This window comes from Eptatretus burgeri, chromosome 4 (genome assembly GCF_056783735.1).
Source record: "Eptatretus burgeri isolate ZD-2024b chromosome 4, Ebu_testis_v1, whole genome shotgun sequence".
Taxonomy (NCBI): domain Eukaryota; kingdom Metazoa; phylum Chordata; class Myxini; order Myxiniformes; family Myxinidae; genus Eptatretus; species Eptatretus burgeri.
This window is the reverse complement of record NC_140964.1, coordinates 21,532,231-21,558,618: the sequence shown is the minus strand read 5'-3', so window position 1 is coordinate 21,558,618 and position 26,388 is coordinate 21,532,231. Positions and strand designations below refer to the sequence as shown.

At 40.0% G+C, this 26,388-nt stretch overlaps 1 long non-coding RNA gene across 2 annotated transcripts in view; it reads left to right on the top strand.

Moving 5' to 3' along the window:
• The window catches only part of LOC147027606 (uncharacterized), a 37,861-nt gene that overhangs the window by 4,736 nt on the left and 6,737 nt on the right, over nt 1-26,388 (top strand). Inside the window, exons 2-3 of one of the 2 annotated variants that reach the window (XR_015057133.1) lie at nt 6,335-6,558; nt 7,353-7,442. This is a non-coding gene — a long non-coding RNA (uncharacterized LOC147027606). Of the gene's footprint in view, nt 1-5,547; nt 6,559-7,352; nt 7,443-26,388 lie in introns of those variants that run through there. The other variant, XR_015057132.1, reaches the window with a different exon arrangement.

The window sequence follows — 26,388 nt, the reverse complement described above, 5'->3', positions numbered from 1 at the left end:
GTCTGCAAACAATTTAATAACCATTTTGTTTCTTTAAAATGACATGTTCTCTGGTATGCAATTGCTTCACATGATGCATGATCACGATGGAAAATTTCAGATGGATATCTTCAATGTCATTGATTTGATTGAGGTTAGAGAATGTGCTCCAGATTTCGGCCTCTACATTCTAGGCACACTTGGATTCGACGGGGCAAATTTTTTTATTACCCTGACACATTCGGTTGCAGTGATTGAATGGATTTTGTCAGTTATTGCTATTTTGACATCATATGTGGATTGCGGCCTTCCTCGGAAGACGTTGTCCTGAAGCATCTAACCCTGAACTCCATTTGAGTCTTTTTCAAGGATTTTGTTTTTTCTGGTAGATTTAGATTGAAAACTATTTTTCTTTAGTTGTCCACAGCATGTTGAGAAAAATGGGGCTATCTTAATGAAACGTAAATCTGCTGAGGATACACCAACTCCACCTTGTGCACCTGTAAAACAGAACAGGATATCATTAGTATGGAGGCAGTTATTAGAGGTAAGGTCGGTACTGATTTTTCTGGTCACCCTGTACATTGTCACGCTGGGATTTTTTTGTATAGTATTTGAAAAAAAACGAGCTCAAATGAGCTAAGATCCTCGTCCTCTTAATGATGACGTCATAAAACGAATATGACGTCATTGTGATGTATCAGGTTTGCGATAAATTATCAGTGCTAATGCCTAGCTTGATTCCCGCAAACAAAATTCAAAAAGCTTGCCTAGTTTCGGAGATAATTTTTTAGGCGATTTTGATTAGCGGAGATATTTTGACGTCATAACTTTTTTCTAGGAGGAATTTTCAAAATCGGAGATGGTTACTGTCTGCGAAAGGTATTTTTACATATATACGCCAAGTTTCAAGAAGTTTCGATGAAAACTGTAGGCTGTGAAACAAAAAGGTCCACAAGAAGAAGATGAAGAACAACAACGTGAGTAAGACTTAGAGATCCTCCACGAGGATCTAAAAATCACGATGATGATTTATCAATAAAGTTGAAACAAATTGATAAGATGCATTATGGTGATGATTAAGAACTGAGTGAGAATAATTCTAAATTGAAGAAAAGTTTGAGGTGATGCATTTTTAGCCACATTCAAACCAAAGTAGCAAACACAGCTTCACAGAGAAGCCCGAGTGATTTTTGTGAGTATTATATAAAGCCCTTTCTAAAGGCGCTGTCACACCTTGACGATTTAGCCAGCGTATGCCGACTTATGAAAAATTTGTCTAAAACGCTGACACACGTCGAATACGTTATGGGTAAGTTGTGTATACGTTAAGAGCACGCTGAAAAACACTGCCATACGTCGTAGTACGCTGGCTTTCATCGTTGTACTCTGCGGTTGTCCTCAAATTTTAGCATGCTTGAAATTTTACGATGTATGCCAGCGTATGACTCACACATTCCGTTACGCTGGCCATACGTTGTAGGCACGTTATGCGATCGTTGACACATGTCTACACACGTTACTTGTAATTTACTCATAAGTCGAAACACGTCGAGGTAATGATTAGCGTACCCGAAACTTATTTATAACCTATGAGTAACGTGTTGTTGGCACGTTACACGATCGTTGCACACACGTCGAGGCACGTTACTTGTAAGTTACTCATAAGTCGAAACACGTCGAGGTAATGTTTAGCGTACACAAAACTTATTTCTAACCTATGAGTAACGTGCTTTGAACCTATGTGTAACGTACCTCCAACGCATATTGACATATGTAGACGTATTTGATTGACTCCTTCCGGACGACCACAGAACTTACTCAACGTGTTTCTAATTTACAGCCACCGTATAATAGCGTATTGGCAGCGTTTAAGAAAAAACAACAATAACTTCCGATATTTCGTCACGTGCCGTGACGTCACGTCCGATTGCCTCTTCAGTTTGCTCATGTCTTATTCTTAGTTCCTACTCTGTGAATATTTTCTGTGTGAGGATATTGGCACGTTGACATCGAAACTTAAAAGCAAATGTCCGAATATATTTTAAAATTCGTGATAGACTTAAATAATAAAAAAAAAAAAACTTCAGATATTTCGTCACGTGCCTTCACGGAGCCAAGGAGAAAAAAAGAAAATGTGCCTTGACGGAGAAAATAAGTTTCGGGTATGCTAAACATTCCCTCGATGTGTTTAGACTTATGAGTAACTTACAAGGAACTTGTGTCGACCTGTGTCAACGATCGCATAACGTGCCTACAACTTATTCCCAGCGTAGCAGAACGTGTTAGCCATACGGCGAGTACGTCGTAAAATTTTCAGCATGCTTGAAATTTCATCACGTACGAGACGTACCACGAAATATGACAGCGTACTTCATCGTTTTTCAGCGTGCTCTTAACGTATACATAACTTACCCATAACGTATTCGACATGTGCCAGCTTGGTTCGGCAAATTTTTCATAGGTCAGCATACGCTGGCTAAATCGTCAATGTGTGACTGCGTGGTTGACATATTCAATTTTCAGGTGGTTATGATTTAAATCGGCGTGCGGCAGGTTTTTAACATGCTACGCCACGAGTTCGTCGGCAATACGTGCAGCACGCTATGCCTAAGTTAAACTATCGTTGGGCATAGGTTGTAAACGCCGACAACAGGCTAAGCATTCATTGGTATAAGTTATCTATAAGACAACGAAACGTTCTGTGCCCATTAATGTTATGCATACGACCAACACATTATGAATACAACCAAAACTTTAAAAAAATCAAAATTTTAGCGTATGCCAACGTTTTACATACATTTTTATACGTTGCCATTGCTGGCTAAATCGTCAAGGTGTGACAGTGCCTTAACCACTCACTGACTTGATCGTTGGCTCACTCACATAAATGTTTCGTACTTTCTGGGTGAGCGATAAAGCTGAAATTTTGCATACTGATGGAATTCAAAGCCACAATTCCAGGAGAGATCATAAAACTGTCTGTAAATATCCATAAACAAAAAAAATCCGAAATTAAAGTCTGACCATAGAGTTTCGCTCCCACTCTTGATGGGTCATATGAACAAAGACAATGGCATGTCACGTGATCTTGCATGGGCACAACCACTCCTGAAAGAAGCAGGAGATTTTATGTTTTATGGCAGTATGAATTAAGAAGTGTTTGTGAGTTTTTGTCATTTACGGATTGTGTACAGTGTTGGGAAGTCGTAAACATTGATCCATGAAGTATGTGTGCAAATGCTAAATGTAGCAGGAAATATTGGAGTCAGTTGGACAAAGAGGCTGTTAAATATTTTTTTGAGAGAAGGTAAGATTCTCAAGAGGTGGAGGACCGGTCGAATTGTACTGATATAGAAGAGGAAGGGAAAAGTACAATATCTGGGAAAGTACTGAGAAATCATGCTTCTAAATCATGTTCTGAAGCTACTTGAGAGGACTCTAGACGGGAGGATACAGAAGAGTGTGCAACAGTAGATAGGTGATGAACAACAGGAGTTCAGGAAGAGAAATGGGATGACTGTTAGATGGGATGTTTATGCTTGACAGTTGGTGGAGAAGAGGTTGGAGATGCGAGGGGATATGGTTAGTAGTAGGATTTGTGGACCTTGTGAAGAGTTACAATATGATGCTGAGATGGATGGGAGTAATGGAAACAGAACTTGGGATGGTGGAAGATATGTACAAGGGAATGGAGGGAAGAGTAGTGCTTGGACCTGTAATGTTGGAGGAATTCTGAATTAAATATGGATTTAGGCAGGAAGTACACTCAGCTCATTAGTGATCATCATGCTTATGGAGCTGATCAGCAGGAAGGTCAACATGAAAGATAACCTCAGGAGGATATTGAATGCAGAAGATTTGGCAATAGTAGCAGAGAGCAAGCAGGAAATGCAAGAAGTGCTGGAGGAGTGGAAAGAGGTGTTCAAAATCATGGACTGAGGATGAGCCTGAACAAGACAGAGGTGATGTGGATTAGACAGCAGAGAGAGGAATTGACCATCAGGTTAGGGGGTAAAGAGATTCGGTAGGGGAATAGCTATGTGCACCGGGTTGTCACTGTTACTGGGGATTGTTGTTCAGAGCCATAGGTGCAGAGAAGGATACAAAGGGATGTGAATTAATGGAGGAAAGTGGAGGGAGTCATAGCAGATGGAAAGACATTGAGGAAGCCGAAAAGGAAAGTCAATCATTCGTGTGTGACACTGGCATACCTACACACTCTGGAGATGTTGGCATTGACAGAGCAGCAACAACAGAGGCTGCATGCTTGTGAGAACAACTGTGTCAGGAGGATTATGGGAGTTAAGAGGGTGGATAGAAGGAGGATGGACGAACTGAGGAGGGAAATTGGTGTGCAGACGAGTTCGATGGGAACAGTGAGTTGGACACTTGGTGCGGTTGGAGGAAGATGGACTACCAAAGACAGCAGACAAGTGTAAAGAGTGGGGTAGGAAGAGAAGTAGTAGACCACAGTTAAGATGGGAGAACAGTGTGACAAAGGATGTCAGAAAGGCAGAGATGGATGGAGAGTGGAGAGAAAAAGCTGGTGATGGAGGACAGTGGAGGAGTGTTGTGAATAACACAGAGCAGCAGTATAGCAACAATCAGCCTCACTTAGTATGAGGGGAACACGTCGCATGCATTCGACGGTAGTCGTACAATGATCACTGATGGACGTGAAGTCTTATTCGAATGTTCTTCCTTCGCTTGTGGGGTTGACTTCGGTGTATGTAGTGTTTGAGAAGTTATAATGCGATTTATATCACAAACTGGATCCAGAAACGTGAAGAGAGCGTAGAGCACTGATCAAGCTGCGGACTTGTTCACTCCATTTATACGTTCCAAGAACATCGTGCATTGCGTAGAAAAAGTCTCCTTCCTTTCATCACGCTCTGAATGACAAAAGTGATGTCAGCCTTATCAGGGACCTAATTAAAGCACGTCTTTACCCCTCTCGCTCTAGCGGGTTGAGCCTAATTGGAGCCTTGTGTAAAAGGCTACGGCACAAAGCAACAAAGTCAAACCGCAAACAGGTGGCTCTACTGCCATTTGGAGCATGGAGTGAAGTGAAACAGACAAAAGCACTGCCTTTAACATTGCATCTGCTTATTAACTCGTCATTTCCATGAAAAGCTGTTGCAGAGGGTTTTCTCATTTATTTGATTATTTCTACAACGTAACAGTCTTCATCAGTTAATATTCTGGCCTTTCTGTCAAATATATCTCTGCCAAACTTCACCCTCCCCATAAACCCGACTCCCCTCTTTGCCCACCTTCCTTCGAAGACGTGGAATGTTTTAAATTTATTATGGAGGTAAATGGATTTTTTTTTTGTTTGCTTTTTTTAATTTTGTTGTTTTTTTTATGTACATAGTCGAGGCTCGTGGAAGAGCTGGACTATCTTGCCATGTTTGTGTGTGTGTGATAAATGTGTGGCCTCCGACGAGCCAAGTCAATCGGGTCTGTGCTCATCTGATATTTCATGAGTTGTAACATTTTTTTTTATAAATAGTTCAATAAGATGGCAAAGGAAGAAGTTTTTTTTTCCTTTTTGATCACATCAGTCAATGTGCACATCCCTGGAATTTTGAACGATCACTTGCAAAGTATGGCTGACCACTGTCTGCCTGGATGGTGCTGTTACTGTGCTATCTCATTATGACACATACAATTTCGAGTTAAACTTAGGCCTTCCTGATTAGTTGCGAAGGTCTTACAAACCAAACATTTTTCAAAGGCACGGGAATGCTTGCAGTGCCGAAGCTGTCAAAACAGGAACGGAATTACAATAACAGGTCTGTAACGTCGAGTGGAATCCGCAGATTGAGGGTGAAAACAGCAAGTGAATAATTATGAAAACAAACGATTTAATACTGCAAACATTGTGAGTTATTCCGGCATGCAGTCATTTCTGGAGCTCGCAACATATCATATCCGATGTATACCTAATCCTATTTCCTTTGGTATAATTAGGTGAAATGGATGGGAAAATATGAGAGTAAATCATGACCCAGATCGGGACTTGGGCTCACAACTGCAGTGAGCAGATAACTCACGGATCAATATTTACCATTTAGTTTTTAATAGAAAACAAAACATTGGAGTCAGAGTTACATGAATAGCATGACCCAGCAATATATCTTGCTGCCGTTTTCTGTATAAGGCTTTTCGGGCCAAACTGCACGCACAGCATATTCATGTCAGAGATTTATGGGTTCAACTGCAGTCCCCAAAATCTATTTCTGCATTAATATAAAAAAAAATGCAATTGAGGGTTTCTTAAAATATTTTTTCTTAGAGAGGGAAATGCTGTGTGTGTGTGTTTCTCGTTGGTTGTTATCTCTAAATGCAGGTTTCAGAAGGTGGAACACAGTGCTCCCAGGGCTCAAAGCATCCGCCTCTGCTTTGGTAAGGGATCATAATTCATGGATCAAGTTGTGAAGTTTTCTTGTTCTCAAAGTTTTGTTCCGAGGTCTCTTTTCAGGTTCGGCACTGAGCCCCTGATAGCTTCCGACTGTAGTTTGTTTGTCGTGATATTCCCAGATGATCCATTAACAAAAGGAGCCCTCTTTCATGGTGGGTCTACAACAGCGAAAGATACAATATCAAGCAAGTGGTGGAGATATTAACAGAGAGTAAAAAAAAAATTTGTCATTGTCCTTTTTAATAACTAAATGTCAAAACGATAATGGAGATCAATCTTTCTTACGAATGCATATTGACCCAAATTGATCCTGAATTATGTTTGTTTCATCATTAGTTATCTTGCTTTATATTTTTCATATTGTGCACTGCTCCTTCCCAATTCCATATCCAGGCAATGCATGACGTCATCGCTGGGTGCTGAAGGAAGGGAATACTCTGATTTTACTCCATGTTTCTTTCTTACTTTCTTTCTTTCTTTCTTTGTCCGGGCGATATCTCAGCCATCCTTTGAGCTTGGAAGCTAAAATTTGGGGACAAAACTGAAGATGTGGATATGCTTTGGCAAAAATTGTATTTTTTCATTTTTTGATTGATTGATTGATTAATTACTTAATTATTTTCTTTCTCTTCTGAGCAATATCTCAGGCACCTTTTGAGTTAGGAAACTGATATTTGGACATGACTGTGAACAAGTGATTTGTCCATAAAGAGTATTTTTATTTATTGATTAATCAATTAATCGATTAATTATTCATTTTTCCATGAATTACTTGATTTTCAAAGATTAGGATGAAACAGTGGTGGTTTTGGTATGCGATTAGCCAATTGATTAAGAAAATAATTATTTTACGATTATATTTATTTATTTCAATTATGCAATTGATGAACTAATCAATCAATTTTTGTACACCTCTTCCTCCCAATTCTGTCTCCATGTGCTGCAGAACGGCATCGCTGAGACACCAAAGGTGCCCCATCAATGCCGCAAGCTGGAGGATTTGTTGTACACCACTACTTCCCAATTCCATGTCGAGGTGAGTCATCGCTGAGTGCCGAAGGAGGAAGTACTCAGTTTTTACTCCGTTTTCTTTCTTGTTTGTTTGTTTGTTCATCCGGTGATATCTCAGCCATCCTTCAATCCAGAAGCTGAAATTTGGGGGCAAAAGTGAAAATATGCTTTCGCAAAAACAGTATTTTTAATTTTTTTTATTAATCAATTAACTGATTAATTACTTAATTATTGTCGATTTATTAATTTTTATTTATTTTATTTCTCACCTGGACAATATCTCAGGCACCTTTTGAGCAAGGAAGCTAATATTTGGACATGACAGTGACCAAGTGATTTTGGCTATTAAAAGTATTTTTCATTTATTTATGAATTAATTGATCGATTTACTATTTTTTGCTTATTTGTCTCGGTGAAATCTCAGCCATCCTTTGTGCCTGGAAGCTGAAATTTGGGGACAAAAGTGAAACTATGCTTTGGCAAAAATGGTACTTTTTATTTTTTGATGAATCAATAAATTTATTAATTACTTAATTATTATCGATTTACTACTTATAGTAGTAGTACTACTTCTATACTACTTATAGTAGAAAGTACTTTCTTTCTCATCTGGGCAATATCTCCGGCACCTTTTGAGATAGGAAGCTGATATTTGGACATGACAGTGACCAAATAATTTGGCTATAAAGAGCATTTTTATTTATTTTTTATTTATTGATTAATCAATTAATTATTTAATTTTTCGATTAATTACTTGATTTTAAAGAAGTTACAGATTCAGATTAAACAGTGGTGGTTTAGGTTTGCTATTAGCCAATTGATTAAGAAATTAATTATTTTACGATTACTATTTATTTATTTTAATTATGTAATTAATCAATCAATTATTGTACTCCGCTCCCTCCAAATTCTGACTCCATGTGCTGCAATGAGGCATCACCGGACGCATTTGAAACATTATGCAGTATGCAAGACAACACAAAGATCAATTAGAGAGTTCATAGAACCCCTTACCCCGCCAAATCTAAAGAAAGAGTGACATGGGCAGAGTCTGTGAGCAGCAAAATTTGATTGATCAAGATGATGTAAAATGCTGTAATATTTTGTCCAACTACTGCTCAACAAAATGTTTTTGAAAGTGACAACAAAAATGGTTTGTGTTCAACTGTTCAAGAATATAATTCAATTGAAATAGAATAAAAATTTTATATGGTGTAGAAATGTTTTTTCCAGAAGTTTACTGCCATTGATGCAGTCTTTTACATCTCCTTATTTAACATGTTACATTAGTTCTTCGTGCCTGTTGTTTGTGTCCTTTATGATGTCCTTAAAAACAGTAAATTTCCTGGTTGGAATGATTTTCAATTTTGTTTGACTGCGAGACAGGCAGACAGGGTAAAAAGAAAAATTAATCTCACTCCTATCTTTGCATGCGAGATCTCGAAGAATTCAGAGCCAAAGTACTGTTAAACTACAGCTTTGTTTTCCAATTCATGTTCCGATTTGTGTTCAAAATGTAATATTCAATTGGAATTAAGTTGTACCTCGATCATAAACTGACGTCTGAAAACAGACAGACAGACATACAGCCAAGCAGAGAGGTTTCAGAAGGTGGAACTGATTGCTTAACACCGCTTTTTGCTTCGCAAGTGTGGGGTCATAAACATCCGACTCAGCTATCCTGCTGCCCAATGATGTATATACCAACTAAAAATGGAATGGATGAAAACCTAAATTATATTGTAGATTTTGGAATTAAAGTGAGGGACAAAACGACAAGCAGTTATAATTCCTTTACGACCAAATCCAATGCAACGCCCTTGCTGATCTGTCTGCCAGCTCATTCAATGTGCTCTTCAAATCCTCCCTCGAAAATCCACTATCCTTTGGGAATGTATCGATCGAGTGTGCAACAAAACCCCTCCAGCCAACAAACCTCCACTGCGCAAAGCTCAACTGACCATCCCTGTTCTGACTCTGCATGTACATCCTCATTGTGTAGCTGTTTTTTTTCTCATGGGGTATAAATTGTTTTTACCCAAGGTACAATTATCTCAACCACAATTATCTTTGTTCAGAGCTACAGGCTATTGGTGAATCCTGTCATGGGTTCAATACATTGCAAGGAGGTGGACAAACTTGGTTGACTTCAACCTTGCTTGCAACTTTTCCTCGGCCTGTTTTTCATTTTGTTGGTGTAATTTAAACCAAGTTTTCAAAACAAAATTCTAACACAGTTAATCTTTTAAGGAGAAAAACAGGTGCTACCTTGCTTTGCTCCTGCATACTCAACATCGCCTTTAAATGCATTCATTACTTTTCGTTGTAACCAGCCTTTTTGGAGTTCCTTGTGATGTGTGAGGTAGCTTTAAGATGATTGAAAACAAGTGAGAGATTAACGGTTGGTTGAGAAAATGGCTTAAAGAAGCCCACTTGGTTTTCATTCATTTCACGTGCATGACTACTGGGAATGCGGCTGTGCTGCTGATGCAGTACCTGCTGTAGGTTTGTTCATGGTGCCAGTGTTAGCTTGCCTACTCTTCGTGAAGGACACCATGGAATCTTTAATGTCCACCAACTAATGCTTACAGATTGGATGCCCAGGTTAATGTCCATCCGGGGGAAAGTGCACATATTTTGATGTCTCGCACTGCCTGCAAAACACCAGGGTGAGAGTTTATAGATGGGCCGAGATTCAAAACCATGCTCGACAGCTCAGAAGGGAGTGTATATACCTAGAGGGCCTTGGCCATGCTGCCAGCCCCCTTCACGAGCAACGGTAGCTTTGTAAGAAAAAGTACCACACTGTCCTTTTTCATGGAGATCGAGGTTTATGGAAAGCTTGACCCAATCCAAGCATGACCCAAACATTATCAAAAATATAAAAGGTTTCTAGAATGGCATTGAAAAGATTATATGAATGAGAAACACCCGGTCCATTCGGGAGCAGCCTGGGGGTGGAAGGAAGGTAGGGAGGGATAGTGGGGAAGGTGGGACAAATATATTTTGTGCCGTGGCTAATAACTCCCACCTCCCCCCCCCTCCCTGCTCATCCACCCCCTCCCCCCCCCATCTGCAGTAGTGGTCAGTAAACCACTTGCACTGTGGAACATGTACAGGTGTAAACCGTATGTCATCTCTCCCCCCCCCTTGCGATTTCTTGTTTTTGTGCCCATGATCTGACCCTGGGTATTACAAACATGAATGGAATTTACTTTGTTATGCTCTAACAGGAACACAAACAACACAGACTAATGCTGTTTGTTTATTACGTCATAAAAGGTGCCATTAGTGACTAGACATAGATACACTTGCTCCATTCTACATAGATGCTATAGTTACAAAGTGTTTACAACGATATAAGCACATTTATATATTTCCTTCAGTAAATTTGCACAAGTATGGTTTGATTGCAGAATATGAAGCGAGAGAATGTTATGATAAGAACGCTTTTGGTCAATGCAGCAGTGGCAGCGAAGTGGTTTGGGTACATGAGATTGACCTTGCAGGCCAGGAGCCATATTCAGCCAATATTTGGAAGATTTTGGTTGGAGAGACAAATTTTGTGAATTAGCTGCACCGATGATTATTTGTTTGCACCAGCAACTAGCGTTATATATCAAAGGAAAGGTTCAGGATACCAACAATGTGCAGTCGATGACTTTAAGAAACCCTATGAGGAATCTTTCTTCACGGCTAAGGCAAGAATATGCCTCGCAGTTGAAATGACAGTATATTGAAATTTTACTCTTGTCTAAATCACTATTTTGAGATGGCATCAGATGGGCAAATTGTGCAGGATGAATTCGTGCATCCTCCTCACACCACTGAACTGATGTCATTACTCCCATTTTTACTTCCTCCTTCAATCCCGCATGTTCCTCATTTCGTTTTGGTCTTCACAATTGATGTCAACTTGTTGATGTGAAACATCCACGTGATCATTGCACAATTAAACTTCCTTTTGTAATCGTCCTGTGGGAAGTGAGTGGAAGAGGTACATATCTTCAAAGCATCAACGGTCCACCCCTCACATCACAACTGCTGTTGATCGGACATCACCGACAGCACTTCTAATTTCCTGAATGGGTGGCCGAGAATCGTTTTCGTGTGGCACTTGGATTACTTTCCAGAATTGTTGTCGCATTGTAAATTGTAGCCACACATTCTTATCCAAGCTCTTGTACTCTCACTCCGGGAGTAAGTGTGAGAGTGTTGTTGCAGTCTCGGGAGATTTTTCTCTTTCAGTACCATGGAATACAAAACGTATTCCCCTGAACATAGTAATTGCCCCATGTGGACTCTTTACAAAACTCCCCCTCAGTGCATTACATTGACGTAATTGACACGATACAGCCAGGAAATGCAAGGTTGAGCAAATGCATATTCAGCTGATGTTAATTGCGTCTGAAACCCTTCCTGTAAAGGAAAGAGGTAACTGTGTTAGGTGTTAAAATTCAGACACTTGCTTAATGCTGAGTGTGGTTTTTCAGTGGCATAACCATGAGAGATGAGTGCATTACATCATTCAGTGTCATGAGATTGTAGGCATTTTGAGAGTGTGACTGAGTGTGCTGTGGTCAAGCAAGAAAGCATTCAGTCATATTCAAGGAAAATATACATTACGAACGGGAGGAAAAACATTAACTAGGTTGACATCAAGAAAATGAAATGGAAGAGATGGTAAGTGTAATGTACAAATGCAAGTGGTGTAAGGTACCCCGGTTTACTTTTGTCATTTCGCAAATACGTCATCGCGCTATTAATACCACTTCTTAATATTCGTCGACTCAACTCACACTTACGTCGTTTTCAAAGCCATACCTTTTGTTCTTGAGCATTTTCAGAACTTAGAAGATTAATAAAGATGCCAGAATACATCGCTAAAGTACTAAATCGGGAGATCGCAAAATTGCCGAAAAAACTACTGTACTTTGCTCCTCACTTAAAGAAATACACTGCACTGGACTGCACTTTACTGTAGATTGGCTCAGAGGAGGAGGAGGAGATTGGGACCATACTCTGCACAGAGCATTGGTGCTGCTTAAGCAGTTTGCTTGGCTCTTGGGCACAATCCTGGACGGGTCACCACTCCGACACAGGATACCAGCATGCTGGCATTCATTTTGCCACCTCGGAAGGATAACAGGCCGAGTTAACCCCACCTGGTATTAATTCAACAGCTGAGTGGGATTTGAACTCAGGATCCTGGAATCCAAAGCCCACCACCCTAGCCATTAAGCTAACACCAGGAATATTGGCTAAGAGGAATTGTAAAAGTGTTAGCTTAGACGTGAAATTGCATGTTGTTCGTCGAATAGATGCTGGTGAATGTGCCCTTGATGTTGTTGGGTTATTAAGTTTGCCTCCGATCAATAAATATGTCAACGTTCATTGAAGAAGTAGGAAGAAAAGATGCATCAGCAACCTGGTCGGTTCAGGAAGAGGTTAATTTTTATTTAAATATGCCTGGGAATTGTTATATATATATATATATATATATATATATATATATATATATATATATATATATATATATATATATATATATATATATATATATATATATATATATATATATATATATATATATATATATATGTCTATCTATCTATATATATATATATATATATATATATATATATATATATTATTTATACATATTCCGTTCATTGTTATGAAAAAAAATAGCTTTGATTTACATAGTTTCAATATTTGTTGCACTTTTCAGGAATGCATCTTTGACGTAAATTGGGGTTTCATAACACCTATAGATTTGGAGTTGCACAGATATTTATTTGTTTCACCACTAACAGTTAAAGTTTATTAGCACTTGAAGTTCCACAGAATCAGAGAGAAAAAAAAATTGATGTGATTACATTGATTTTTAAGTCCTAAACAAATAACTGAATGTGGTTTTAAATTGTTATAATTTTTTGAGGTGTTACAGTTCATAAAGCAAATCCATCAGGTACCACCCCGAACAATTTCCAAAAAACTGCCATGATGTAATCAATGGAGAAATTATCAGAACGCAATAGGTTAATGGGAGCACTACTTATTTAAGACTCTTCAAAAAGTGAATTTGATGAATAATTTTCTGATCAAGAATCCTCAGATTACGACGACAGTCGAAATCATTATGTAGAAGGTGCTGTAAGACTGAACATGTATGAACCCGAACTCAAGATGATGTGGTGGGTTATGCAATATATCATTACCATTTTTTTTGGAGGGGGGGGGCATGGCCAATCGAGCATAAAAGTACACCAGATAAACATTAAAATCTTTGTTTCAAGATATTTATTCAAGAAATGAAAAACGATCAAGTGTTAAGTGAAGCCACATCTATTCATTAAACCAAACATGACTATTTTTTAAATCTGTGGACCTTTAAGGTGCTAATACCATGCAACTATATATTGGAAAATATGATTTGTTTATTAAATTAAATTATCACACATTATCGGTTCAGAGAAGAGCTGAACAAAGAGACAGTCAGCTGATACTGACAGATGGATGTAGGGGACAAGTAGACAAAGGACTTTGTACAAATAGTGTTAGATATGGTCGAAAAGATCAGTTGGAAACAAGGTTTTGAGATAAGCTGGAAATGAGCAGTGTAATTTCAAAAGTTACGAGGCATGCCTTCCCATCACTTGCTAACGGATCGAATCAAAACACGGCATATTGTACTTCACAAACGTATTGCATGTCAATCTGTGAATCTCAATGAGGATGTAAAATGAAGTGAAACATGTGAAAAATGGATCTTTTATAACACATACTTCTTGTTGTTTGTTTGTTTGCTCATTCTGTGTACTTTTATATTTTTTTATATTGCTTCAAGGAATATTGCTGCGTAATTTTGTGAACTCCTTCTGTGTCCTTCGAAAGGGTTCCTGGTATCGTAGAATAATAAATGTAATCATTAGAACCGCTGCATTCAGCTCCAATTTCTGCTTCTTCTTTTTGAATCCTCAAAAGATGGAATTTAAAATAGGCATCTTTATGATTAAACTGACAATGTTTTTCCTTCGAAGTAAATCCATCATTTGCTATCCAACGGTACCATTTTCATTATTCTTGGACAGAAGGAACCCTTTCGAATGAAGCGAGACACACGGATGGACAGACACTTTTCCACGTAGAAATAGATTTCAGATAGGAGCAGGACCGGACAGACGTTGTCCGACACATGGAAAACAAGATGCCTCCCCTAACAACTTGTATTCATACACGTACACCTTTTCCAAGCATTTTCCACACTCTCTTGGATCCATAACCCATCTTGCATTTATGACCAATTTCACTGTAGTTGTTCTTGCAGTTCTGCCCATATTTTGCGCACTAACTCCCGCCAAACCCCTCAAGTCATGGCTACAGAGGGTCGTGTCGTTGCTTCAGCTGCACTTTATGAACTCCATCGCGTCACCACTTCTCACAAAGCATGGTCAGCTGTACACCACTTCATATTCACAGAGATTCACGTGAGGGAATAATTTTTAAAGCGAGGGGTCGAGAGCAGAGCGGCTTGTCTCGAGCGAATGGAAAACTGGCTTTATATGTTCTGCAGTTGAATCACCATGTGGAGTGTAAAGGCCTCACCCTGAATATATCGATGTGATCGACACACAGGTGGGTCAAGCCAGGATTTAAGCAAAGAGCCCTCGGGCACTTGGGCTGAAGCCATGTTTACCGAACGAACGCAAGAAACCGATATCCCACGCATTGCTAATGCAAGTGCCTAACATAATAAGTCATTTGAATACATTTGAGCGAGCCAGTTAAGAAACCCAGAAGAAGCCATTCTGAGTACGTATGCTATGCCAAATAGATGGTCGAAAGCAAATGCATAAACAACACATGGCAACAACAACGACAGTGGCAACCACTATTTCAACAGCAGCTGGTACCAACAGCCAGCAAAAGTAAATGGCGATGTTTTCACTCAGCCTGGCCAGTCATTATTGCGCATTTTTCGAAGCCAGAGTCACGCGAACCATTACCTGTCATTAGAGGAGGGCGGCAGGTAATGGGGGCGTCACAAAGCCTTGTTTTAACACCCTCACCACCACCGTCCGCTCGCCATTGCCTCGGGTCAAAGGTTTTGGGAATTTCAACCGCCTGGGTAATTCAACTGAAGTGGACAACAAAAGGGCATACGTAATTGTTCTTATTAAATGTGAGGAGTGAGTATTTCCATATGTGATTCATCTACATTTAGGGACTCCTTTCTTAAAGTGGAGTTCTTGCTTAGTCTGAGTCTGTTGTTAATATGTGCGTGTGAGTGTTTGTGTGTTTTACAATACTTTTCACACACACACACACACACACACACACACACACACACACACACACACACACACACACACACACACATCAGATAACATTGTCATGACTGTTTTGTGCATTATTATTAAATCTTGTTTCCTGTTGCATCCATTCATGTCTGTATTTCACAATTCCTTTTCTGCAATCTGTTGCAGGCACGATCACTCTATTTGTGGGCAACTTTAACCTAAATAGACTATATATATATATATATATATATATATATATATATATATATATATATATATATATATATATATATATATATATGTATTTTTATAAATAAATCCAGTTTTGAATAAAAGTAACATTTCTGACCACCGTCCTCATAAAGAGTTCGGACTGTTAAAGGGATGGCTCATTGAATGGCTTTCAGAGTGGTATCACATCTGTGAAGATGAACATCAATACAATCAGATGAAGTAAATCGTCTAACTCACCTCATACATTTTAGGGGATAAAAAAAACAACAAATTGTCATTTAATCCACAAAAATATCGACCAAAGTTTGTGTCCGTTTAGGTCTCGCTGAATTTCGAACTCACGATATTCTGTTCTGTGCTGTGCTGTGCTGTGCTGTGTGGTCATTTGCTGCACAGTGCAAATCACATAAATAACAAATAATGCCATTTAAAGACAATAAAATGGTTATTAGACGCGTGTATTTTTTTTTAACGACAACATTCATTTCAGCCGCGGTTACACGTCTGTGCCATATATGATTCAAAGCTGCGTCCTTATTACGAGATCGTTACGAAATGCAATTCGGCTCATGCAACTTTAACTGGAAACTTTTTTTTTATCTCCAAACAATTCTGTATTGGCTATCATTTTCCGGAACGTCACAAACATTAAGCACAGTATGATTCGAAACCGGCTGCCGCACTTATTTTTACTAAATATCTTTTTGCCACCAGGGTGCCCGAGCGATATCGGAAAACGTCTGCCTGGAGGAGCAGAGGCTGTCATTACTGTGGCAATCTATTTGGCATGAAGTGACAAGTGACTCTTTATTGCTAACTTCACAGAGTTTCCTAATGACTTGTTTTGGTGCGGAAAGTTACTTCTCACATTAATGTGTCCACATCTCAGGGGGAAAACAACTTTGCGACCATAGCCATAATGGAGAATTTATGAAGTGGAAAGAAATAAAATTTCGGTGCATATTAACTTGAAAATGGCAGCATAATAAAGCAACGTGAAGTTGATTAGAGCAATTTGTGGTGATGACTTTAATTTTTGCTGGGTTATACATTGTTTACACTGAACATGCTTTGCCCCATGAAGTCTCGAAGTTGCATTTGATTTTTATTACGGAAAAAAGCCATTCTAGCATGCACTGGTAAGGCAACATAATGGACTATAACGCTTAATAGCTTAAAGCATCTGAGCAAATAAGGGCATCATATGCTGATTTCCCTCATCAGCCTTCCTGCCTTATTTCACTGACGCAAGGCTCTTTGCGATTCAAAACTTGCGTCTCTTTCACTCGCCTTTGCAAAAGAGTTTTATTTAATTTGACGGAGTACTTTGTTTGTGGTTGTTTTGTTTTCTGTACGTGCTCTGAACTTTTCAGTCCAACTAATTTATGCTATTTAATATCGAATTATTGAAATTATATGTGGGCTATGGCAGGATGGCCGACAGGTGTGCACACACCTGCTTGGGTTTGAATCTCGCCCCAGCTACAGTGTCATGCTGGTGTTTCACAGGCAAGGTGATTCATCAATGTGTGTGTGTCCTTACTCAGATGGATGTGAAACTCGAAGTCCTGTCTGCCTGCATCAGTTGGTGCACGTTAAATAATCTAAGAGTAGGTGAGCCGTCACTGGCATCATGAACAAATTACAAATTCCTGCTCTAACCTATATGGGCCACTGCATCAGTGGCACAGCGGTTCTCCAAGTAATGATGCTATTTGCAACTTTGGGCTGCATTCAAAAGAAGACGAAAATTACCTTTGGATTCTGACTACCTCATATTGACTGGTTATTAATTATTAATTATTATTATTATTAGGACCCACGGAATATCTGCGAAATGTGAAATGGGACTTCAAGTCCTCAACTCCCCCGACCCCCTCACAAACACCAAGTCATGAAACCCCACTCCCAACCCCAAGTCTTCAAACTCCCCCTCCCAACCCTAAGGCTTAAATACCCTCCCCACTCCAAGCCTTTAAACCCTCTCCCCACTCCCCTCAACAACTCCTTAACCCCTGCCCCCCCTTCTCCTCCACGAACCGCAACTCCTCAGTCCACCACTCCCAACCAAACACAGAAACGCAATCAAAACAGCGACAGCACAGCTCCCACATGTCATAGCCCATCACGGTCACCTGTCCAACTCACAATCCCACGAGATATGTGGAAACCCTGTGGAATTGCAACTCTCAAGTGACCTTGAGCAGCCTAATTGTGCCAATAAATGGCCCGAAACAAATTATCTTCTTCCTGAAGTGTAAGTAAGTCACCGATTTATGTGAAGCCGATTTACTTCATTTTGAAAGAACGTCGTTGACACATTATGGGACAGTAGTCAATATAAGTCACGCTAGTCCGGTATAACGTCGTTCAAAATTTTTAAGAGCAGTGTCCTTCCATTCATCTGGTACCCCGACTGCATATCTTTGTGAATAAACTGTAAATAAATGCTTATTTGTCCTTTGTTCTCCCTCCCTGTTTACTTTGTAAATACACACATGAACCCACTTGGTCTTTGAGTCATTTGAGTTGCCCTGATCACAAACAGCTTTAGTTATCTATCTTCTGTTAAATGACGGATTGGGTTCGGGACGATCAGCGTCTGCATCGAAAGCATCCCGCGGCCGGCGCGGTGACTGCTCGAACTGCCGCTTGGGTGCCAGGGTGGAGGGAGTATCGGCATGTCACTCATCTGGCTGAGAGGTTCCACCAAAGCATGGGAGCGCCTGCCTCTGCTTCTTGTAGTCCCCCCACTCTCAACCCTCACCATTAAATTGTCGATTTGTGTACATATATTGTTTCAAATGTGTTCTGTATTTATTTGTTTTATTTTTGTTTCTTATATGTGCTTAAGTGAAAGTTAAGTTAAGTAAGGGAAACCGAAAATCTTTTACCTGGCAACGCATCCCCCCAATAATAACACACCAGGAGTTGAGCGTGTGCTAAGGGAAAACCGTTGTATTACGCTGGATGAAGTGGTCTCCGAATTGAACGTTAGCCATGGTGCAGCACACCATATCATTCACAACATGCTGGGGTTCCGTAAGGTGTCTGCAAGGTGGGTGCGGATATAACTCGCATCCAAAATGAAAGAATTGTACTTTGAAACTTCCTGTCCCAGTCGTACACCTGTTGCAGCATTAAATATGCGTCACCATATTGCATTTTCATTCTGCGATGGATTTTACTGGGATTCACACCCTCACTCCCCAAGAAACGGATGACAGAATGTTGCTCCTCCCAGGTGCATGTTCCAAAGGGAGCCGCCATCTTGGAACTGCTCCACTGACGTCACACACTCAATGTTGCCAAATCGAAAACCAGCAAAACATGACTCTTACCCATAGGTATACATATGTCGTCTACAACTACACACATTACATTCTCAAATTTATATCGCCATTTTAAGGTGACTTATTGACTGCCCCTCATGTGTATGTATGTATATATATATATATATATATATATATATATATATATATATATATATATATATATATATATATATACACACACACACACACATCCTACAAAATGGTTATATAGCTCAGATAGATTCCAATTGCACTTACCTGTAGGCTGACTGCAGAGGCCTGAAGTGGAAGGATTAAAGCATGAGGCCTATACTAACAATGGCTGTCACAAGACCCGTGACACCTATCGGCCCCAACCTTTCAATATTCGATGATCTTATTAACAGTCGGTTTGGTCGTTTTACACTGAAGAGAAAACTTATCGGGAGGGCATGGTGATTGCGAATATGGCAGCTCCGAAGATGTCTTTGGCTTCGCATATCACCAATATGGCGGCCATATTAATTTTCAAGGGACAATTGTGGGTGGAGTCAGGCAAGCCGTCCACTCAATGAGTGCAAAGTAATGTTACATACGGTTGGACCATCTATCTTACACAGCGTTGGACCATCTATCCATCCGTTGGGACCATACTCTATGCAGAGCATTGGTGCTGCCGAAGCAGTCTCCTTGGCTATTGGGCACAATCATGGATGGGTCACCACTCCGACGCAGGATACCAGCAAGCTGGCACTCATTTTGCCGACCTCGGAAGGATGACAAGCAGAGTCTACCCCACCTGGTATTAATTCAACAGCCGAGTGGGATTTGATCTCAGGATCCTTGGATCCCAAGTCCACCACCTGAACCTTTAAGCCAACACCAGGCATACGGATGGACAAACAAGCGTATTATTATGTGGACTTGTATAAAAGCCCAAAAAAATGATGGGTTTAAATTATTTTAATCGAAATATTCAGCCTTGAAGATATGATGTTTCGTAGCAAGAAGCATTATTTTAATACACTACATGTACAAATGTGACCCTATTTTCTTTATCTTCTGGAACATTTCATTTTCACGGTGCAGCCTTATGAGCAAGCCAAAGTCTGAAGCCACGGCCTTGCATTAGGTGTGCTTATATCTTCTTCATTTATTCGACATCCTTCAGACATAAATGATGCATGTTGCACATCATGTGCAGTGAATTTCACCTCCATGCACTTTTAATTTTTTTAAAAACACTTCTGCGCACCACCTTTGAGGCCCAGTTGCAAGTCGCCATCGACATTTCCAACAGAAGAGACATAATGGCTCTTTTATATATATATATATATATATATATATATATATATATATATATATATATATATATATATATATATATATATATATATATATATATATATATATATATATATAATGTTTTTCGAGTTTTTTTTAATCTTTAAAAATAGACTGTGGTGAACACACAGTCATGTTAAAAGACTGGCCTTTAAAACACAACTTAAATCTTCCTTATGAAGTGGGATACACAAATACACACTGTGTTTTATATCGGGAGATTACTCGAAAATGTAACCCGGGGTGATGGAAGTGGAGGGGGGAGCGAGGAAGGGGTGAGGAAAGGGCAGGGAAGGCAGTGTGAGTGGAAGAGAAGGCAGCATGAGGGGAAGGGAAGGGAAAGGAAGTGTGAGGGGAGGGGGCAGGGCAGAGGAAGGAAGCATGAGGGGAGGGGGAAGGAAGGCAATGGAATGGGAGGAAAGTCAGCGCACCAGGGCATTACCAGGGCAATAAAACATGCCCAAACAGCAACGTTTTCTTTTTAACTGCCATGTACTTTTTATAAAAGACAAAGCGGGAGCATGTAGAAATTTAAAACCCATGCTATCCAGTGTGACCACTCCTTGGCTTTTTTCACAAAATCTTGGCGATTCGTTGTTCGCCTTGGTGTCTTGGTTTTCTATATGTTTTCTTGGCGTATAGGTTTTCTTTTAATTATCATCACTTTTCCAAAACCTTGTGAATTCTTGGCCTTTTTCATTGGCTCACCTTGGCATTTATCAAAATGAGGAGTGGTCACACTGATGCTATCTACCTGGCAAAGGTCATCCTGCATGCATGCCCCCCCCCATACATGTTCCTCCAACGTCCTCACGGTCTATGCTAATCATGCATGTGCATCAGCAATATACTCATCCTTTCACTCATCCACATGCACGGATTTCCCCACACCCACACTGCACACGTGGCATGTCCCACATGGCTCCGGCGCTGCAACACGTCCACTCCCCACTTGCAGAAGCACTTGGTTCACGAGATGCCTCCATAACTTCCTCCACAGCAATACGCACCACAGTCCTGGATGTGAGTTCGAGTTTGGACCATGCACCGGCAAAACCTTTGCACCGCACACACGTAGCCAAGCATGCAGGCACACACACACACCCCACAAAGTAATTTGTACTCATTTGTTCCAAGTCCATGTGTAAGTGCAAGGGGAGGGAGAGGGAAGGCAGTGTGAGGGGAGGGGAAGGGAAGGAAGCATGATTGGGAGGGTAATGGAAGGGGGATAAATTGCACCCAAACAGCAACATATTTTTAACCGTCAGATTCTATATAAGACCGGGTGGAAACATTTAAAACCCATGCTATCTACCTGGCAAAGGCCTGTCTGCATGCATGCTTGCACATGCAGTCACCTTTGCACCCCTCCAGTTGGCTCACTTTGAATCTGATTCGTACACTCTACACTATGGGGAAGCAGTTTTAAAATCAAAACTAAAACGTCAGTCCTTCACAGTCCCATTAATAAAGGGGGAGGGGTGTGCAGTAGGGAGAGGTGTGATTGAGGGAGATGGAGAGGGGTGAGATCGGGAGGAGGAGAGATGGGGAGGAGGAGAGGATAGGGGGAGACATGGGGTGGGGGGGGGGATTCTGACAGATGTGATGTCCAGTTTAACATCCGTCTGGGAGACGGCACACACATTGATGAATCGCCCTGTCTGTAAAACACTGGGATGACAGTTTATACCTGGGTCAAGATTCTAACCCAGGCTAGACAGCTTAGAGCATGCGTGCATACCTCTTAGCTTTCCTGGCGTGAAGGGGCGATTCATTGCTTTCTCACAACTGAAAACATTTTTACTCATTGTAATCATATGATTTATTTTGCCTTCCAAACTCTGTAAATGTCCCCATGGAGAACCGAGCTGCCATATTGATATCGAAGCTTGAATAGTGCTCTCCTGAGTGGCAAACCACGCAAGCAAGCACTCCAATTAAATGGTTGAAGAAACTTTTAATGTTTTTTTTATATGTATCTATCTTTGCGAAAGAGACGAGTCATATAATGAAAGAATATCATACAAAAAGGAGAAACGTGGTGTAAAATAAAATTGCACATTTTCAGTGAGCCAACCACTGCCCGACGCACCACTCGTGACACTCCACAGCCAAACGCAGGAAAATGGGCCCTGAACTTTGTTCAAGTTGATTGATATATTCAATGACAGTGAGAATATTGTTGAGTGCTTGCCAAATGGCTTAAGCACTCAAGCAAGTACTCCAACAAAATGGTTGACAAAGAACGGCTGGCTTGGTAAGCGATTAGCGATCGCCGATTGGTCATATAAGCCCATGCACCCAGAGACGCCCAAGCAATGTCTGAATTGGACATGTGAACACATTTTTTTCAGTTGGAACTGATGCTGAACTCAATAAAGAAGCTTAAATTTTGAAATTTGACTGAGATTAAGAAATGTTTGAGGTTATGGCACGTGCGGAAATGAAATAAAGCCACGGATGCTGGCATTTCCGGGTGTTTATAAGCATTGCAATGTATCCAGCAATTCATCAGAATGATGATCAGACATTCGATAATATGAGTCAGGAAAGTAAAAAAAAAAAAAAAACTTTACTGTTAATAAACCATTGCAGCCTGTTCCAAATCAAGTCATTGTTGAGCAGACCAAAAAAAAACAATTGATGAATTAAGACTCCAGCAAGGCACAGCAAGGGGACCAAGGATGAACCTTGATAAAGGATTTAATTAAATAAGGCCGTTAATTATCTTCAAAAGGAGTGTTTAAATGAACCCAAACACCTAATTTTCACTCATGCACTACCTTAGAGTTCCCTTACTCTGCACGCAAAGTTTGGGGCCCCTACGTTTCATGGTTTTGGGGTTATGGAAGAGACGGATGGACAGACCGATGGACGGACACACACTGACATTTATTAGTGCAGTTTTAGATTACTAATACTTTTTATTATCATTAGTATTATCTTAAGCCAATGAGTAATGTATGTAAAATATGTAAAATCCTTCAACACTTTTTAATTTGTTCAAAAAAATGCATAGTTCTGATTTAACAACATGAGTATATCACAAGAATGATTAAAGTGATTTTGCATTTAACACCTTGCAATTAAATATTTACTTGCCAGAAGGTGTTTAACTCGGTGAGCACTCATTTCACACCTTTCTTTGAAAATGAATTTGTTGCATGGAAGCCGAGTAAGAAGACGGTTCAAAAACGAAAACTGTGGTTTCATTGAAATTGTGTGTAATAAAATAGGGACCACACCAAGGGCATGTAACTGCACCAACTCTTCTCCAATATGGCTGTAAACACCCTTTCAGAACATTTTGGTATTTACTTTAATAAAGGCACAATGCTGAAGTTGTCAATATTTTCACCAATGATAATACCAAAGGTTGTGCTCGATTTTGGCTGCTTTGTTCCTTGACTCTCTGTGGCGGATAAAACTTCGTCATTTAAAGACTGATTTATAGCATATAATACTCCTGTTATTCTGGTCTAGTCCAAGCCAACAATCGATACAACTGATCATGTGACAAACTTTTTCATTTGTAATGCTCCTGGATAATGTTGGAAATTACAATGACGACATTTGAAACGAGAGAGTTCATGGAACACCTTACCCCATGCAGTTTTGAGAAACAAAGACATTGATGGGGTCTGTGAACGGCAAATTTGATTGGTCGTGATCATGTAAAATGCTGTAATATTTTGTCCAAGTTCTGCAAAACAGAAGGTTTTTGGAAGTGCCAAAAAGGCGATTTGTGTTCCAGTGTTCAAGTCAAGAATTCAATTGAAATACAATTAAAATTTTTAAAATTGTAGAAAACGAAAATTAGAAAGTTTATCGCCAATGATGCAGCATCGTTTACACCACCTTATTTAACACGTTACATTAGTTATTTGTGCCTGTTGTTTGTGTCCTTTATGAGGTCCTAAAAAACACTAAATTTCCTGTTTAGAATGATTTTCAATTGTGTTTGACTGCCAGGCAGGCAGACAGAGTGAAAAATTATCTCGCTCCTTTTGGTCGAATTCAGGACGAAACAGGTTCGTTTTCTGATTCATATTCCAATTCATATTCAAAATATAACACTCAATTGAAATTAAGTTATTCCTCCATCATGAACTGATGTTTATAGACAGACAGACAAATTGAACCAATTGCTTAACCAAGCTTTTTGCTTCACATACATAGGGTAAATATCATAAAACATGCCAATGGGACAAGTTATGAAAAGTGAGCAAGAGTTGATAAACTTTTCTGTTTTGTGCCACCAGTCAATACTCCATTCCTCTGGCAGGAGTCATTTGTTCAACCACGTGCACATGTACAGGTGAAAATCATGAGTCATCTCCCCACACTTCTGGGAGGGATTTATTTAATCCCCATGATCTGACCCTGGGTATCCCCAGTATGAATGCAAAAGTTGGTTGAAGTCTGACAAGCAGTTTCCAATTCCATAAGGAACAGACATACAGATTCACAGACATTGCCTTATTTTAGTTACCGGTAGATGGCAATGACTTCTGTGCGCACATCAGTTGACCAATTCCCATATATTTTATGAGTTCACCGATAGTGTTGGGCTCCAGGTTGTGGTGGAGTGTTCTGCTGTGTTTTTAAATCATTCTTTTTCTTCAAATATATTGGCTCATGGAAGAGCTGAACCAGAGAGCAATAACACTCAAATTTGTACTGACAGTGGGAAGGGAAGAGGAAGTAGATGGACTTGTATAGGAAGAGTAAATGAGAGGATAGTTCATGTGGATTTTTTGTTTTGTTTTGTGTTGTATACCTTGTCGAGGCTCGTATGAGAGCTAACACACAACGCACACAAGGGGGGGGGGGCATGAGACGGGAGGGAGGGAGTGGGAAGGACAAAACAGTAGGAACAGAGACATTTGGAGATCTGTGGAAGGGAGAGGGATGGGATGGGGAACATGGGGAATAGAAGATGGACATTACAGGGACTTTCAGGAAGGAAAGCAGGGAATTTGAAGGAGGTGGGCTTGGGATTAATTATTGTTGGAGAAATAACTGATTTAACAAGGTGAGCTGTTTGGCAAAAGGCCTTAACCACAATGCTATGGTTGAAGGTTCATGATCCAACCTCTCAGGCAGTCAGAGTGATGGCAGTTGAAGTCAAAACAGAAGAAACAAAAGCTAGAATTGTTTTACAATACATGTCCCCTACCGATGTGATAATTTTTTAAGTCCAAAAAGGGCATAACTCTGTTACAAATTGACGAAACGCCCTGAAAATCGAACTTGTTCTGTAACTTATAAGAAAGGCATGTACCAAGTTTCAGTTGAATATGTTAAAGGGTATGGGGAAAAAAAAACACATGAAAAACCACAGGTGGGCCAGACGGACTAAGAGACAGAGAGCAAACCTATAGTCCCCTCCGGTAAACCAGTAGGGGGCTAATAAAAGAGTTGTTGGGGTGAGAAGACATTGGAATGTCTAAAAACGAGAGATGGAATAATAGATGGCATCACTGCTGTTGGGGTGGAATAGGAACAAAAGAGATCATTAAGGTTTTTTCTAAATGGCACACAAAGGCGTCGGCACTCCAGCATCAGTAGATCATCGAGACTTACGATGAGGAATAATTTGATGCACATCGACAGTGATGCCACTTGCTTAACTCAGACTAGGCTTGTCACAAAATTGGACAGGGTGAAGGTGGAGGAAGAGATGATGGGATTAGATATGTCCATAGAAACTCTAAAGCAATGTCTCGGTTTATACACCAGGTTTTGTGCACCATTTCCATCTGAGAGGAGAGGTCAGCATTATTGGTGTGAAATC